This window comes from Sus scrofa, chromosome 16 (genome assembly GCF_054392235.1).
Source record: "Sus scrofa isolate SSC_HxYL_T2T_F1_AM1 chromosome 16, Sscrofa_HxYL_maternal_Yorkshire_Landrace_v2.0, whole genome shotgun sequence".
Classification (NCBI taxonomy): Eukaryota; Metazoa; Chordata; class Mammalia; order Artiodactyla; family Suidae; genus Sus; species Sus scrofa.
This window is the reverse complement of record NC_139398.1, coordinates 58,514,112-58,529,549: the sequence shown is the minus strand read 5'-3', so window position 1 is coordinate 58,529,549 and position 15,438 is coordinate 58,514,112. Positions and strand designations below refer to the sequence as shown.

The window sequence follows — 15,438 nt, the reverse complement described above, 5'->3', positions numbered from 1 at the left end:
TTGTATAGTTCTTGTAAAATTGAAAAAACATTTTGCAAGCATGATGTGACCAGTCTGACTGGAGCAGGAGTTAGCACAGTGGAGTAGTGAGGAAATATATTTTCTAAATATGGTATATGCCAATACATATTTGCAATGTTGACTTAAAATGTTTCAAAATAATCTTGCCTTAATGCAAATGAATGGGACTACCAGCTCACCTGAAACTTTATTCGTAATAAAATCCTGGGACCTAATCAAACTGACAAGATTTTGTACAGCAAAGGAAATTATTAAAAAAAAAACCTACAAAATGGGAGAAAATAGTTTCAAAACAATGCAACTGACAAGGCCTTAATCTCTAAAATATACAAGTAATTTATACAACTCAACAACAACAAAAAACAACAACCCAGTTGAAAAACCTGAAGAGACATTTCTCCAAAGGAGATATATAGATGGCCAACAGGCACATGAAAAAATGCTTAATATCACTAATTATTAGAGAAATGCAAATCAAAACTATTATGAGATACCACCTCACACCTGTCAGAATGGCCATCATTAACAAGTCCACAAATAACAAATGCTAGAGAGGGTATGGAGAAAAGGGAAACTGCTACACTGCTGGTGGGAATATAAATGGTACAACCACCACAGAAAACAGTATGGAGGTACCTCAAAAAACTAAGTATAGAACTACCATATGGGAGTTCTTGTTGTGGCTCAGTGGTTAACGAACACAATTAGTATCCATGATAATGCGGGTTTGATCCCTGGCCTTGCTCAGTGGGTTAAGGATCCAGCATTGCCATGGTAGCAGTGTAGGTCACAGACATGGCTCAGATCTCGCATTGCTATGGTTGTGGCATAGGCTGACAGCTACAGCTCTGATTTGGCCCCTAGCCTCAGAACCTCCATATGCTGTGAATGCAGCCCTAAAAAGACAAAAAAAGACCAAAAAAAAAAAAAAAAAACCCTGCTGTATGACCCAGAAATCCCACTGTTGGGCATATACCTGGACAAAACTTTCCTTGAAAAAGATGCATGCACCTGTATGTTCATTGCAGCACTATTCACAATAGCCAAGACATGGAAACAACCTAAATGTCCATCAACAGATGAATGGATTAAGAAGATGTGGTATATATACACAATGGAATACTACTCAGACATAAAAAAGAACAAAATAATGCCATTTCAGCAACATGGGTGGAGCTAGAGACTCTCATATTAAGTGAAGTAGGTCAGAAAGAGACGAATACCATTATGATATCACTTATATCTGGAATCTAAAATATGGCACAAATGAACCTTTCCACAGAAAAGAAACTCATGGACCCGGAGAAGAGAGTTGTGGTTGCCAAGGGGTGGGGGAGGGAGTGGAATGGACTGGGAGTCTGAGGTTAATAGATCCCAACTTTTGCATATGGAGTGGATAAGCAATGAGATCCTGCTGTATAGCACAGGGAACTATATATAGTGACTTATGATGGAACGTGATAAAGGATAATGTGAGAAAAAAAATGTATATATATGTGTGACTGGGTCACTTTGATGTGCAGTAGAAATTGACAGAATACTGTAAACCAACTGTAGTGGAAAAGATAAAAATCGTCAAAAAAAGATTATAAAATCCTTTCAAAATCTTTGTTTCTTAAAACTTATTGTACCCAACTCTATAAAATATGTCACAGTTACCTTGAGGTGGATGTCAACCATAGTTACCAATAGCAAGAAATGAATGTGGAGTGATTTATTATTCATGAAAGTATTATGAAATACCTTTTGTCAGCTTTTAATTTTTCTTCTTTAAAACTCAAGCAGTAGATACTACTTACGACAATTAACTGTCTGACAGTTTACTTATTTTTATGATAATCATTCATAATCTCTTACTATAAACTTTTTACTTATTCACTGCGTGACTAAGGGCATAATAACATAGGTCTTTTTTATGTTTGTAAAGCTTTAGAGTCATTTAAAATACATACAAGGAGCTGCAGAATAATTTGCTTTGGATTTATAATTTTTTGCCATGATTCTACTTCACTGTTTTATAAGGGGATAATCATACATACAAGGGGGGTCTGAAAATATACACATAGAATATATTTTAACCCTGTTTATAATAGCAAAATATTGGCAACAATATGTAAAAATCTAAATAAATTAAAATATCCAACAGTAGGACATTGCATTTTTTTTTTTTTGCTTTTTAGGGCTGAGCTTGTGGTATATGGAGATTCCCAGGCTAGGGGTCGAATCCCAGCTGTAGCTGCCAGCTCATGCCACAGCCACAGCAATGCAGGATCCAAGCCGTGTCTGCGAACTACACCACAGCTCACGGCAACGCTGGATCATTAACCCACTGACTATGGCCAGGGATTGAATCTCTGTCCTCAGGGATGCTAGTCAGATTTGTTAACCACTGACTGGGAACTCTAGGACATTGTATTTTGAAAGTGTCACAACCATGAGGATGAATTATAAGCTACCATTTAAATATAATATTTTAGAGGACTCTTTAGTGACATAGCCATTTGTAAAGAAAAAAAAAAAAAAAAAAAAGAACCACCTGGTGTTTGAACTGTTGCTCCGAGAGCAGGCTAGGATTTCTTTTAGAGTGAGACTAACTATTGGTTTAGAAAAGCACTTTAAAGGGCTTGTTTCACTTTGAAAGTTGTAGGCTTCCCAGGGCATAACCTAGATAGAAGACATTTACACAAAGAAGTTTTCTATCCCACTGCTTAAAAAAGTAAAGCAGCGTGGGAGTGGGCCTTTGGCAGCTCCTGTGTCAGTGGGAGGGGTTTAGATGAACACAGGAAGAGCGGATGGATGTGGGGGGGTCTGGGGAGAGGATGCTACATGGTAGCAGGTGGGGCCCAGGGAAGAAGTCGGCAGTGTTAACCTCCCTGTGATAGGGGTGGTCAAGGAACTTTAGGACATGAAGGTCTAATATTAAATTTTATGTGGTTTTCTATGCTAAACTGAGAACCACACGCAGTTCATTCAGCTGTTAACCTGAGTGTCACCAACAAACTACAAATGAAATAACATGGTTCTAGGAGTTCCCGTTGTGGCACATTAGAAACGAATCCGACTAGTATTCATGAGGATGTGGGTTCCATCCTTGGCCTTGCCATAAGCTGTGGTGTAGATCACAGATGCTGCTCGGATCCCGAGTTGCTGTGGTGTAGGCCGGCAGCTGCAGCTCCAATTTGACCCCTAGCCTGAGAACTTCCATATGCCATGGGTGTGGTCCTAAAAAGCAAAAAACAAACAAGCAAAAAAAATTGTTCTGATGTTAACTCTTACGCTCTCTTAACCATGGAATTGGTAAGAACCTCAAGCAAGCTGTGGCTTCAAAGGCTTTCTTGGCCCTTGTCTGGCTTGTATCCTTTCCTTTCCTCATTCTCATGACCCAATCCTCTGCTTTCTTGTCCCATTTTTATTCTTCCTGGCCACATGAAACTTCCTTGTTCTGAGACTTTCACACCAATGACAGAGAACTCTGTCTTTCCATCTGCAATTGTTCAAGCCCCACAAAACGCAGTATTTGGCCTGTGTGTGAAGTCTCCTCTTCCTCTTTTCTCTTACTGATGTTCATTCTCCTTCTGAGAGGAATTATATCCTGCGCTTTGCCTTTTGGCTTGAGAAACTGAGAACTGCCTCCAAGTTAAATCCATGCGGAAAAAGACTCGGTCAGGAGTTCCATCGTCGATATTTCCAGTGTGACACAATCAAATACTCCCCTGGCTGCAGCCTTTCACGTAGGTCTCGTGAGCACAGGGCACATTGTAATCCAAAATGATTTATGAATTAGCTATTAAACTGTAAAGTCGTGCTGCTCTCGTTTCCTTTCCTGTTTGGCCTTCTCTGTGGCTGGTTGTATTTATGCTATGGTGACTTCCCGTGCTGTTGGCTGTTGCCCTTGCTCTGAAACCTTTCAGGGGCTGCCTAGGTCTGAGTGAGACTGCTGGGACGTCCCAAGTGTCAAGACCCATAGACAGATAAAAACAAGAAGAGCCATGGGGAAGGAATGTTATGTATTTTTTCTCATTATCCTTTGTTGTAAGATACCGCAGTCACCCCCCTCACCAGCACCTTGTTTCCAGACAGGAAGGTTTTATTTAACTTGCGCTAATGGTGCCCTTGCAAATTGAATCCTTCACTTTCAGAATAGAAGGTGAAGTTCAATATATCACCTCACCTCAGTATCCAGTCCTACCATGGTCTCACTTTGGGGATTTTCACTTCTCAGTTTTTCTGATGGTGTTTTTTGTCTGTTTTTTGTTTTGCTTGCTGGATTCTACTTTATTTCTCTTAATGATTTTATCTTCCACTTCCTGACTACAATTCTGCACGTTGCCCCGCTTTTCAGCTCTCTTTCCTTAAATGTAGTTTAGACACATCCCCAGGTCCCTAAACAACAAGCCAGAGTAAATATCCAGCAACTGGTAATTCACTTTAGAAAAATCAATTGTTATTTAAAGGACAATTCCCCCTGAGAACTTCATTTGAATGAGATCTGAATATTTCCTTTGGGGACTTAATAGCATCACCTCTAGAACTTTAGCACATTGAACGGGCAGAAGTCTATACCCACACTTTGACCTGTTTATTCCTTTGAGATTTTCCATAGCAGAAAAATTACTATCAGTCAAATGGAAGAGTTGTAAATTGTTCTGGTTTGGGAAGGAATCCACTGGTAGCTGGCATTCATGTATCATATAGGGTTTTTTTGTTTGTTTGTTTTTTGTCTTTTTGCTATTTCTTTGGGCCGCTCCCTCGGCATATGGAGTTCCCAGGCTAGGGGTAGAATCGGAGCTGTAGCTGCTGGCCTACGTCAGAGCCACAGCAATGCAGGATCTGAGCCGCGTCTGCAACCTACACCACAGCTCACGGCAATGCTGGATCGTTAACCCACTGAGCAAGGGCAAGGACCGAACCCGCAACCTCATGGTTCCTAGTCGGATTCGTTAACCACTTCGCCACGACGGGAACTCCATATAGGGTTTTTAAGTTCAAGTATATGTTTAGTTTTAATGTGGCCTTTGTTTAGGTTATAACACATAGGAGGATTTCAAATGCCTTACGGACCATGGCTTGAATACACTGTAATGAAGATTTAGAGAGCACATTACATTATTGATAATTAATTTTCTTCATAGTAAATAAGTAAATACAACAGACAGTGGGCTGGGTACCAGGGCTAGAACTAGTGATCTAATTTGCAGAGCCCAGTGCAAAATGAAAATGAAGGTTTCCTTGTTCAAAAATTAAGGACTGAATAGTAATTGTTAAGAATGTAATGTTAAACCAATTCCAGGGCCATCCTAAGCACTGGGCCCCCTGTGGCTGCACAGGTCATGAGCCCAGGAAGCAGGTCCTGACTGTGACTTGTAAGGTTGTATTATCCCTGACTTCAAGGAATAAAATAGTGAGGCCCAGACTAGCCCCTAAGTGGGATGCCAAATATTCTAGAATCCTCCTTGCAGATTCCTTAAGCAGTCACCTGACTGTGGAGTGGATACCTGAAGAGCCAGGAAATCTAGATACTCATGGGAGTTACTGAGTTTTATTCTTTAAAAAAAAAAAAAAAAAAAAAAGTTCTACAAAGGTCACAGACCCCAAAGTGTCAGAAGCACTGTTCTCACTCTCAGCCCATCAAATGAGCCTTTCATGGGTTTCAGGCAATTCTTCATACACAATTGGATTCATCTTGAAAATACTGCTTGAAAGTCTTGAGGACATTTTTCTTTCCTCCGCTACCTCACCCTGAAAAGCTAGGTGGTCTCTAGGAGCTTGGGAAAGGCTGGCCCCATGTTTCTACCTCATCCATAGACCAGGTGTGTCTTTTGACATAGCCTTGACCTGGTGACACATTGTGGATAAAGTGGTGTGTGGGCTACCCTTTCTGATGGGGCAATTCAGTCTCTAGTCTGCTTCTCTGGGGGATTCACCCGGAGGAACAGGAGAATCACAGGTACATGCAACGAATCAGTTGCTACTGTCTCTGAGTCAAAGGAGCCAGCCTTGTCGTAAATGGAAGCTCCCATGTGTGAAGTGCCAGCTTGGAGCCAGGCATGGTACTAATCTACATCACAGCGGGCACTCTTGACAAATACTCTCCTCACGCTCATTTTCACAGGTGGAAGCTGAGGCTCAGCAAGGTGAAGTAGGCTTATGCCAAGTGCCTAAAGAGGATGCAGACAGATGTTTTTGCCTCTCTTGCCCCAGCTCTTCACTATCATGTAGTTGGTCTGCCATCTTTGTTGGAGAATTTTGGGTTGCAGGGGTTAAGCCCCAGACTCCAGGAAGAGGGGAAGAGGCCCCTGCTCAGTCCCCAAAGAGGCAGGAAAGCAATTCCTGGGAACACACCCTCTTGTTATTTCCCCCAAAAAAGAACACACTCCAGACAAGACATCAAAGTGAGAGGTGGTAGTTGTCAGAGCTCTCTGCAATGAGAGTTCAAGGAGCTGGGCTTCATCAACAAAGCGGGGAACCATAGCGGTGCAGAGAGCTGGAAGCTCTGCTCTGGGGAAGGAGCTGGATGGCCCTGGTGGTAGAATGTGGCAAAAGCTCTGGAGGGGCCTCCTTGGAAAGCTGGGGGGATGGCCTGGCTGGTAACTACAGCAGAAGGCTGTGGTGTTGACAGTATATGTGGGTGCCTCACAGGCAGCTTAAGGGCACCAGAAAGCAGGGCCAGAGAGAGAAAAAATGAATTGTATTGACTCAGCTTTGATGAATTTATCCAGAATTTTTGCAGTCAGGAAATCTGCAGCACATGGCGGTTCCCAGGCTAAGGATCAAATTGGAGCTATACGTGCTGGCCTACACCATGGCCACAACAATGCAGGATCTGAGCCAAGTCTGTGATTTACACAGCAACATTGGATCCTTAACCCACTGGGCAAGGCCAGCGATCGAACCAGCATCCTCATGGATACTAGTCAGGTTCATTTCTGTTGAGCCACAATGGGAACTCCGAGTATTTTTTTTTTCCCAGCATTCATGTGGGCATGGTATTAATATTTTATGACTTTGTACAGTGTTTAGCATGAATTGTATGGGATATGATGAGTACCAAAATGTTGTCAGTATGTAGGGCCTCCAAAGGTCTTAACCTGGCCCGAATGTCTTGCAACTCTTACTATCCTATCGTTCATCCATCTGCAACAAAATCCCTCCTTGGACCATTCTTGAGCCTAAACCCTTCAAAGCCAGATTCCTCTTTGGAACGTTAAGAAGATTTACTGATACCTCTAGGATGATAATAGTCTCTTGGTCATTAATCCATTAACTCAATAGTTAAACCCAATGTAGAGGATGATGGTAGAGACCAAAATTTACAAGATAAGAGAGAAGGATCTGGTCCAGAAGGTGCTGAAGTTGGGAAAAGTCCTAAAATGGGGCGGTAAATGGCGTGCAACCCTCCTGTGCACTTAATCACTTCCATCCCCAAGTTTAAATACCTTCTTCTTAACTCCATGAAATATACCCGAGAGTTTTCTCTGATCCCTGTGGAAAATTCAGACCCCACCTGAATGCACAGGGTTGATTCTATGTCTGGATCTGAGTTTCCTCCCACATATGACACCTCCCCAGAAAGGCCTTCGAATGTAAATATTAAACATTATCACTTTCTGGAGGACATAGAAAACCTCTTGTGTATGACAGGATTATCGTGAAATTGCAATAACAACGATAAAATATCTTGTTTTTATGCTAGTCTATATTCATTAAGGACTTGACTGGCAGTAACGCACTGATTCTCACAAAATCTGAAGTGGGCACTCGCCTTCCCATTTACAGATAGGTAAGCCAAGGAACAGAAGGTTAAATAATTCATGCAGGGTCATACATTAAATGACGTTGCCGGGTTCCTGGCCTGAGCGCTCCATCGCTCTGTAATTTCGTTCTACCTCTGTATTCCCCGTGGTGCTTTCGCTTTAAAACATATTGTCATATAAATTATCTTATTATTTCTTCACATAACCCACAAGGGATGACTGAATAGCCCCATTCTACAGATAGGGACACTGAGCCTCAGAAGTTTCAGGCTCTCTCTCCCTTGTAAGGTATGTTTTAATTAGAGTTTTGCTGTAGAACTTCCTTAATGAGAAATGAAGCAGAAGGAGGGCAATTCATGAATATCAAGGAGGAAGACAATGTGGAATGTTGAAAAAAATCTTAGTTCAGAGAAATAATTCCTTACCGCCTCACCACCATCCTGTCAGCAAAGGGAAGATAAAATCGAATCGTCTGTTGTGAAGAGCTGTTTCTGACTAAAGTGAGAAAGCCCCTGGGAGCAGAGAACTCGCCGGTAGATTATGCAGAATTAATAAAAAGGTATTTAAAGGAAAAGAGAGGGAGATGATGAGAAAGGAAACGTCATCAGTGTGACCTGAAACACTATACCCTGCCTCCCAGAAAACCCACTTTTTGGACTGGATTGAATCCAGTTCTTTGGTGTGCATTTTCCTCTTGAGCAAGCCAACGCCAACTCAAAAGGAACAGCCTGCTTTCTAACACATTTAGGCTTTTGCAAGACTTAAGGTCCTTCAGACTGCTGTAATTACCCTCACATTATTGCTACACATCAATTTGGTGTCCAGATTGAAAAATGGAATAAATGTTTACCAGAAAAGCCATTTACTTGTCAACTTCAACAATGAGTCTGGGATGAGAAACAATACTGTCTGAGCTGAGAGGTGTAATTTCACCACCCAAGGCAGTCGTCAATGTTTCATCAATTGAAAATCAATAAACTTCAATCAATTCCCTAGAGCTTAGTACCTTAAGCTTTGGATGGCAAAGGGTCCTTTCTGTTCTGGAGACTTCAGGTCTAGTACGATTTTGCTTTTTTCGTATAATCAGCAAAGCTCAAACTATTTCCTGATGGAAGAAAATTGCTCAGCAGCCCCTGGCAAATGATTGGAAAGTGTTTTCCAGTTTCTGACAGTGACCTCGGGAAGACAGTTAGAGGAGGCCAGGCTCTTAGCATCTCTGCAGGCCCTTGTCGTTCTTTTCTTCTTTTTCTCATTGTATTATTTTTATTTTTCCTGTGTTTGTTATAGAGACTGGAGATAGCTAGGCCACTATCTCCTTTCTAAGGGACAGGCAACCCCCGTATTGGGAGCTTTAGCAGAGCTCCGCTGCCCAGCCTCACCCCCAGGCCCTGCTGCTCCAGGAGACTTCCAGATTCTGCTGGATTCCTTCTCAAGTGCAGGGGCGCTTATCCTTGCACTGGTCTCATCTTGGGCTAGTTGGTTCTTCTGCTGTCTTCTTACTTCTCTGCTATGTTGCCAAATGCCTCACAGTTGGTAGCCTGTTGATAGCATTTGTCACTGCTTTTCAGAATAAAGGTGTTTGTTTTTTAAACCATATTCTAAAATATGTTTGTGGTCATTTCCGTAGCAACTGGGGGAGAAAGAGAGTCGTTAAACGTGCAGGCTCAAATTGCCATCTTAGAACGGAAGTCTTGACATCCTTTTCAAAAACAATTACTAATACAATTTATAGTCCTGTTTATGGCATGCAAGTAAAAAGCCCATGAAACTACTCGGCACTGTAGGAAATGAATGGTTTATGAAACTGTTGACTGTACTCTAATCCTGGCTTCAGAATGATTAACAAATTCATCATCTAGGGGAAAGCTGGCTTGGCAGAGATTAATTCTTAAACTATTCTTATTTGAGGGTATTGTTTGGTTTTTATTTGGGAGAACTTCCAGAATTGTTTTAAAAAATGTGTGTGTGTGTGTGTGTGCGTGTTTTACTTGAAATAGAAATAACCAGTGTTTTATGCCTGGCTATAGTTACACTCCATACATTGTAACTGATTTCTATGTCTTTAATACTGAAAAGGACCAGAATTTCAACAAGGGACTCCAAAAGTTTTTCATCAGAACCAGAAAGGGAGGTGGATATATCAGTTAGGATGTGATTGGTGGCAGGTACCAGAAATCAATTTATGTTACTGAAATCAAAGGCGGATTTACTATAAGGCTATGATATGAGCAAAACCATCCCAGAGTCTACAGATAGAGGTAACAGTAGAGAAGTTTATCCATTACAATGTATTCAGCTGCCCTTCACAGACTAGAGATAATGGATTTTTTTTTGACTCAGATACCTGGAGGTCCAAAGGTAGGATGGTCTCCAGGTTGCTCATTGATATTACCAAGTTTCTGTCAGTTCTCTACGTGCCTGTCCCTCTACTGGCCTCAACCCTTACGCTGGTTCCCATGGTCACAGAGCTGCCAGCAGACCACAAGGTTACATCCTCCTGTGTTAGCCTGGGGTCTTAGAAAAACTGATGTGTTGACACTTTAAGACTGGAGCATGATTTTGGGAAGCAGGAAAAGGCAAAGGGGGAAGGAGGTGGAAAATGGGAGGAACAAGTATAAAGGGGAAACCTTCATAAAGGACGCCCCTGCGACACATCTCAGGACCATCTGTGTGGGTGCAGGAAGAGAGAACTCAATCATAGGCCAATTCCTGGCTCCCATGGTCCACCTATTAGAGTTATTCCCTTAGGACCTAGAGTTATTCCCCTCCCCTCCAAGTTCTGTCCCTAGACTTCTCTAGATGGCTGCTGGGAAATCTATGGCACCCACAGGACCAGTAGGGTCAGAACACAGACTCAGCAGTCTCTCTTAACCAGGCACCCTGGGCTTGTGGCTTCTTCATCTCTAGCAATGACCTGAGAACAGCAGACTGTCACTAGGGCCTTGCTGCTCTATAAGCAACCCAGTGTAAGGATTTGGGATGGCACATAAACTGAGTCCAATACATCACCCCCATCTAGAGTGGAGGTCTCTTCCAGAAGCTACTCCAGAAGAGTAAGGAATCCTCTTTCTTCAAATCTAGCAAGAGTTATCTTCTTCTCCCTCATTGGCTCCCCTTGGCCCTCATCTACCTCTGGAACAGAACTTGTGCCCAGGGAATAGGATTATGATAAACTTAGGCTAGAGTCATTTAGCTATGGATTTAGACTATTTCCCAGGTATTCTTGGGTAGCTGTGGAGATCACAGTGAAACTGAGTCAGTTACCAAAAAGAGAAGACAAAATTTTGAGACAACCATAAGGTTCTCTTTAAGAAAGTGCCAAGAAACAGGAGCAAAAAAACATAAGATTCTGGCTCAGCAGAAATTAATCCAACTAGTATCCATGAAGGCACCGGTTCAATCCCTAGACTTGCTCAGTGGGTTAAGGATCCAGCATTGCCGTGATTTGTGGTGTAGGTCACAGACATGGCTCAGATCTGGTGTTGCTGTGGTGCAGGCCAGCAACTACAGCTCTCTTTTGACGCCTAGCCTGGGAACTTCCATATGCCTTGGGTGTGGCCCTAAAAAGATAAGATTCTGTGATTCTTGTATTTCTTCGCTCAGTGTTTCCTGTAAATTATCAATCTTTGCCTCCAGTTTATTTCCAATGTTTGCATCATCTTCAGCATCATCAGTCTAAAAGTCTTTTTCCTGGAGGCTGATAATCTCCAAATCACTTAGCTGTTTCTCTGGGGTTTTTTCTTTCTCCCTTATCTGAGTTATAGTCTCTGCCTTTTCATTTTTATAGGTTGTTGGTGTGGTGTCCTTTTTGCAGACAATAGAGTTGTAGGTCTCTTACTTCTGATATCTGCCCTCCCTGTGGCTGAATTTGGTATGGGGGCTTGCTATAGGCTTCCTTTTGGGAGGGACTCAGTTGCCTGCCCACTGGTAGGTGGGGCTGATTCCTATCCCTCTGGTGGGTGGGGTTTTGCCTCTGGGTGAAATTAGAGGCAGCTGTGTGCCTGGGGGGTCTTTAGGTAGCCTGTTTACTGATGGGTGGGGCTGTGATCCCACCTGGATTATTGTTTGGCCTGGGGCTCCTCAGCGCTAATGGTTGTACAAATATAAATGTAATAAAATTCATTGAGTAATAAAAAAACGCATTAAAAAAGAGATGCTATGTTTCTCCTTCATACACATCTGTTTCATTGTTGTCATTCTAAAGAGAATTGAGAGCCCAAGGTATAAATGAAATATGACCTCTAATAGCATGAAAGTTTAATTGTTCCAAATCTATCCATAGCCAATAAAACAGAATATTTTCTTCATATGATTGACCCAACTTGAATCCATGTTCTCTTTTGTATCAATCCGACTATAGCCAGGGGGACTAGTTCACACAAACACTGTAACTAGGAGAGGTCCACTCCCATTAAACACCCATGTAGTTAGATTAAATTAATATTCCTAACATTCCTTGCTAGAACCATTTTTATACATTTTAAGGATACATAAATCAGATTGTGTATTTCTCTCCAACATTGCCCAAACATGACATCTCTGACCCTCTTCAACCTTGCTACTAACCTAGTATAGACAGTACCACTGGCTTGTTCCTGGGCAACGTCATCTTTGGTTACTATTTAACCTATTTCTATTTCACAGAGGGTGACAAGTCTTCCACTCCGTTCCTGATGACACTTAACTTAAAATTCTAGTTGTTAAAGTCTCTCTACTTCTTGGAATATGGAGTACATCACGCTCAGCCTAAGTAGCTAGTTCACTGTGTAAATGTGGGATTCTACCTATTCCACTGCCTCTAGGTATGTATTCAAGGACCACTTGCCAAGTAAACAGGTGATACACCACCAGTACCAAAGCTGCCAACCAAAGTCACTCTAAGTGCCGTCATTTTCACATAGGAATAGTAGTTGCATAATATAATATATAGAGGCAAGAAGTTCATAGTGGCCCGTTACAGTGGAAGTGGAAATCCAAGCACAGAGAAGTCAAAAGTAAATGGTTGTGTCCTTCCACAGGTGAATGAATAAACAAAGTTTAGTATGTCAGTATAACGGAATATTCTCCAACAGTAAAAAGTTATGAGCTATCAAGCCAAGAAAAGACATGGAAGAACCCAAAATTCATATCGTTAAGTGAGTCAGGAAGCCAGTCTGAAAAGACTCCCCACTATATGCCTCTGGTTCTATAACATTCAGGGAAAGGCAAAATTACAGACAGTGAAAAGATTAGCAGTGACGAGGGATTTGGAGGGAAGGGGGGAGGAATAGATGGAGCATGGAGATATCTAGGGCGGTGAAACTATTCAGTAAGATACTGTAAGTACAGGGGCATGACAAACAATTGTTAAAACCTATAGAGCAATAAAACACGAAGAGTGTACCCTAGAATAAACTATGGACTATGGTAAATAATAGTGTGTCAGTATTGGTTCACCAGTTATAATAAGTATATCCCACTAATGCACTATGTTAATAACAGGGGAAAATGTGTCTGAAGGAGTAAGGAATAAATGGGAACTCTCTACTTTCTGCTTAATTTTCCTATAAGCCTAAAACTGCCCTAAAAATAAGGTCTATGATAAAAGGAAGGAAGGAGGGAGGGAGGGAAGGGAAAGACAGGGAGGGAGGGATAGAAAGGAAGGAAGGAAGGAAGGGGGAAGTGAGGATAGGAAGGAGTGAAGTTTCATTGTTTCAATATGAAGGAAAAAAACAGGGTAACCATATCTAGCCCTCAGCAGAATTTCTCTTGGACATCTGGGTGTAGCAGTTGTGTTGTGTTCCTAGTTCCCACATCTTGGGAACTGTACCCTTCCCCAACGACACGACTCCTTTGGGCCAGCTGGCCTCTCTCAGTCATGTTCTTTTTTTTTGGCATTTTTTAAACTAAAGTATAGTTGATTTACAATGTTGTGCAAATTTCTGCTGTAGAGCAAAGTGACCCAGTTATACATACATGTACATTCCCTTACTTAAATTATCTTCCATCATGGTCTATCCCAAGAAACTGGATAGAGTTCCCTGTGCTATATAGTAGGACCTCATTGTTTATTTATTCTAAATGTAATAGTTTGCATCTACTAACTCCAAACTCTCAGTCCATCCCACTCTCTCCCTTATCCCCCTTGGCAACCACAAGTCTGTTCTCCATGTGTGTGAGTCTGTTTCTGTTTTGTAGATTGGTTCATTTGTGCCATATTTTAGATTCTAGATATAAGTGAGGTCCTGTGATATTTGTCTTTCTCTTTCTGATTTACTTAGTATGAGAATCTCTAGTTGCATCCATATTGCTGCACATGGCATTGTTTCGTTCTTTTTATGGCTGAGTAGTATTCCATTGTGTATACATACCACATCTTTTTAATCCATGACTAATCTTTTAGTCTGTTTATGACACATTTGGGTTGCTTCCATGTCTTGGCTGTTGTCAATAGTGCTTCTATGAACATAGGGTTGCATGAATCTTTTTGAATTATAGTTTTGTCCAGATATATGTCCAGGAGTGAGATTGTTGGATCATATGGTAGTTCTATATTCAGTTTTCTGAGGAACCTCCATACTGGTTATACCAATTTACATTCCCATCACTAATGTAGGAGAGTTCTCAGACACATTTTTTTTTATTTTAATGATTTTTTCCCCTTACGGTGGTTTACAGTATTTTGTCAGTTTTCTACTGTACAGCAAGGTGACCCAGTCACACATACATATGTACATCCTTTTTTCTCACATTATCATGCTCCATCATAAGTGACTAGATATGGTTCCCAGTGCTATACAGCAGGATTTCATTGCTTATCCATTCCAAAGTCAATAGTTTACATCTATTAACTCCAAATTCCCAGTCCATCCCACTTCCTCCCCCTCCCCCTTGGCAACCACGAGTCTGTTCTCCAAGTTTATGGTTTTCTTTTCTGGGGAAAGCTTCATTTGTGCCATATATTAGATTCCAGATATAAGTGATATCATATGGTATTTGTCTTTCTCTTTCTGACTTACTTCACTTACTATGAGAGTCTATAATTCCATTCAGGTACATTTTTTATGTGACTTCATCCCCTGGTTGTAGTTGGATTGGTCTAGGAGAGGACATGTCACACAAGTTGGGCCAGTTAGACTCAAAATAAAGATCTGGTCTCTCTGAATATGATAGAGTTTTAGTTTTATTAACAAAAGTGGCCCAGCTGAGAAGTGTGTTATCAGATAAGAGATTTTGCTATCCTTTAAAGGCCATTATTTATTTTCTTAGGGATTTTGCCCAATCTGGTCTATTAGTAAAGATTTTCATTCAGATCTCCATAACATAAAACCCACGAGAAAGCAAATACTATCTGCATAGTCAGCCTTCCAAAACATGTATCATCCATGACATTATGATAACAATGACAGAGGAGGAAGTTATTCAATAAGTCTTACACCAGTCTAATCACCTATAAGAGAACATTTTCCCCCTTTGTCTATTCGCTGCGGTCCTAAGGATGAATCAGGGGCTGTCTGTCCGTCTGCCTCAAAGCTGTTACTCTGTGAGTGCGAGCCTTAGTTCATGATGTGCACCAGAAGCCTGATGCTCACCTGTTGCTGAGGCCACAGTTCCGCCAGCCTCAGATAGATGTTCGTGGCAACAGGTACCAGAAAGAATAATTTACAAGTCTGATCTTATTACA

General features: G+C 41.5%; 1 long non-coding RNA gene across 7 annotated transcripts in view; it reads left to right on the top strand.

The window, feature by feature from the left end:
• LOC110257262 (uncharacterized) overlaps positions 1–15,438 on the top strand; it is an 88,465-nt gene that overhangs the window by 62,717 nt on the left and 10,310 nt on the right. The gene's annotated exons all lie outside the window — the stretch shown is intronic.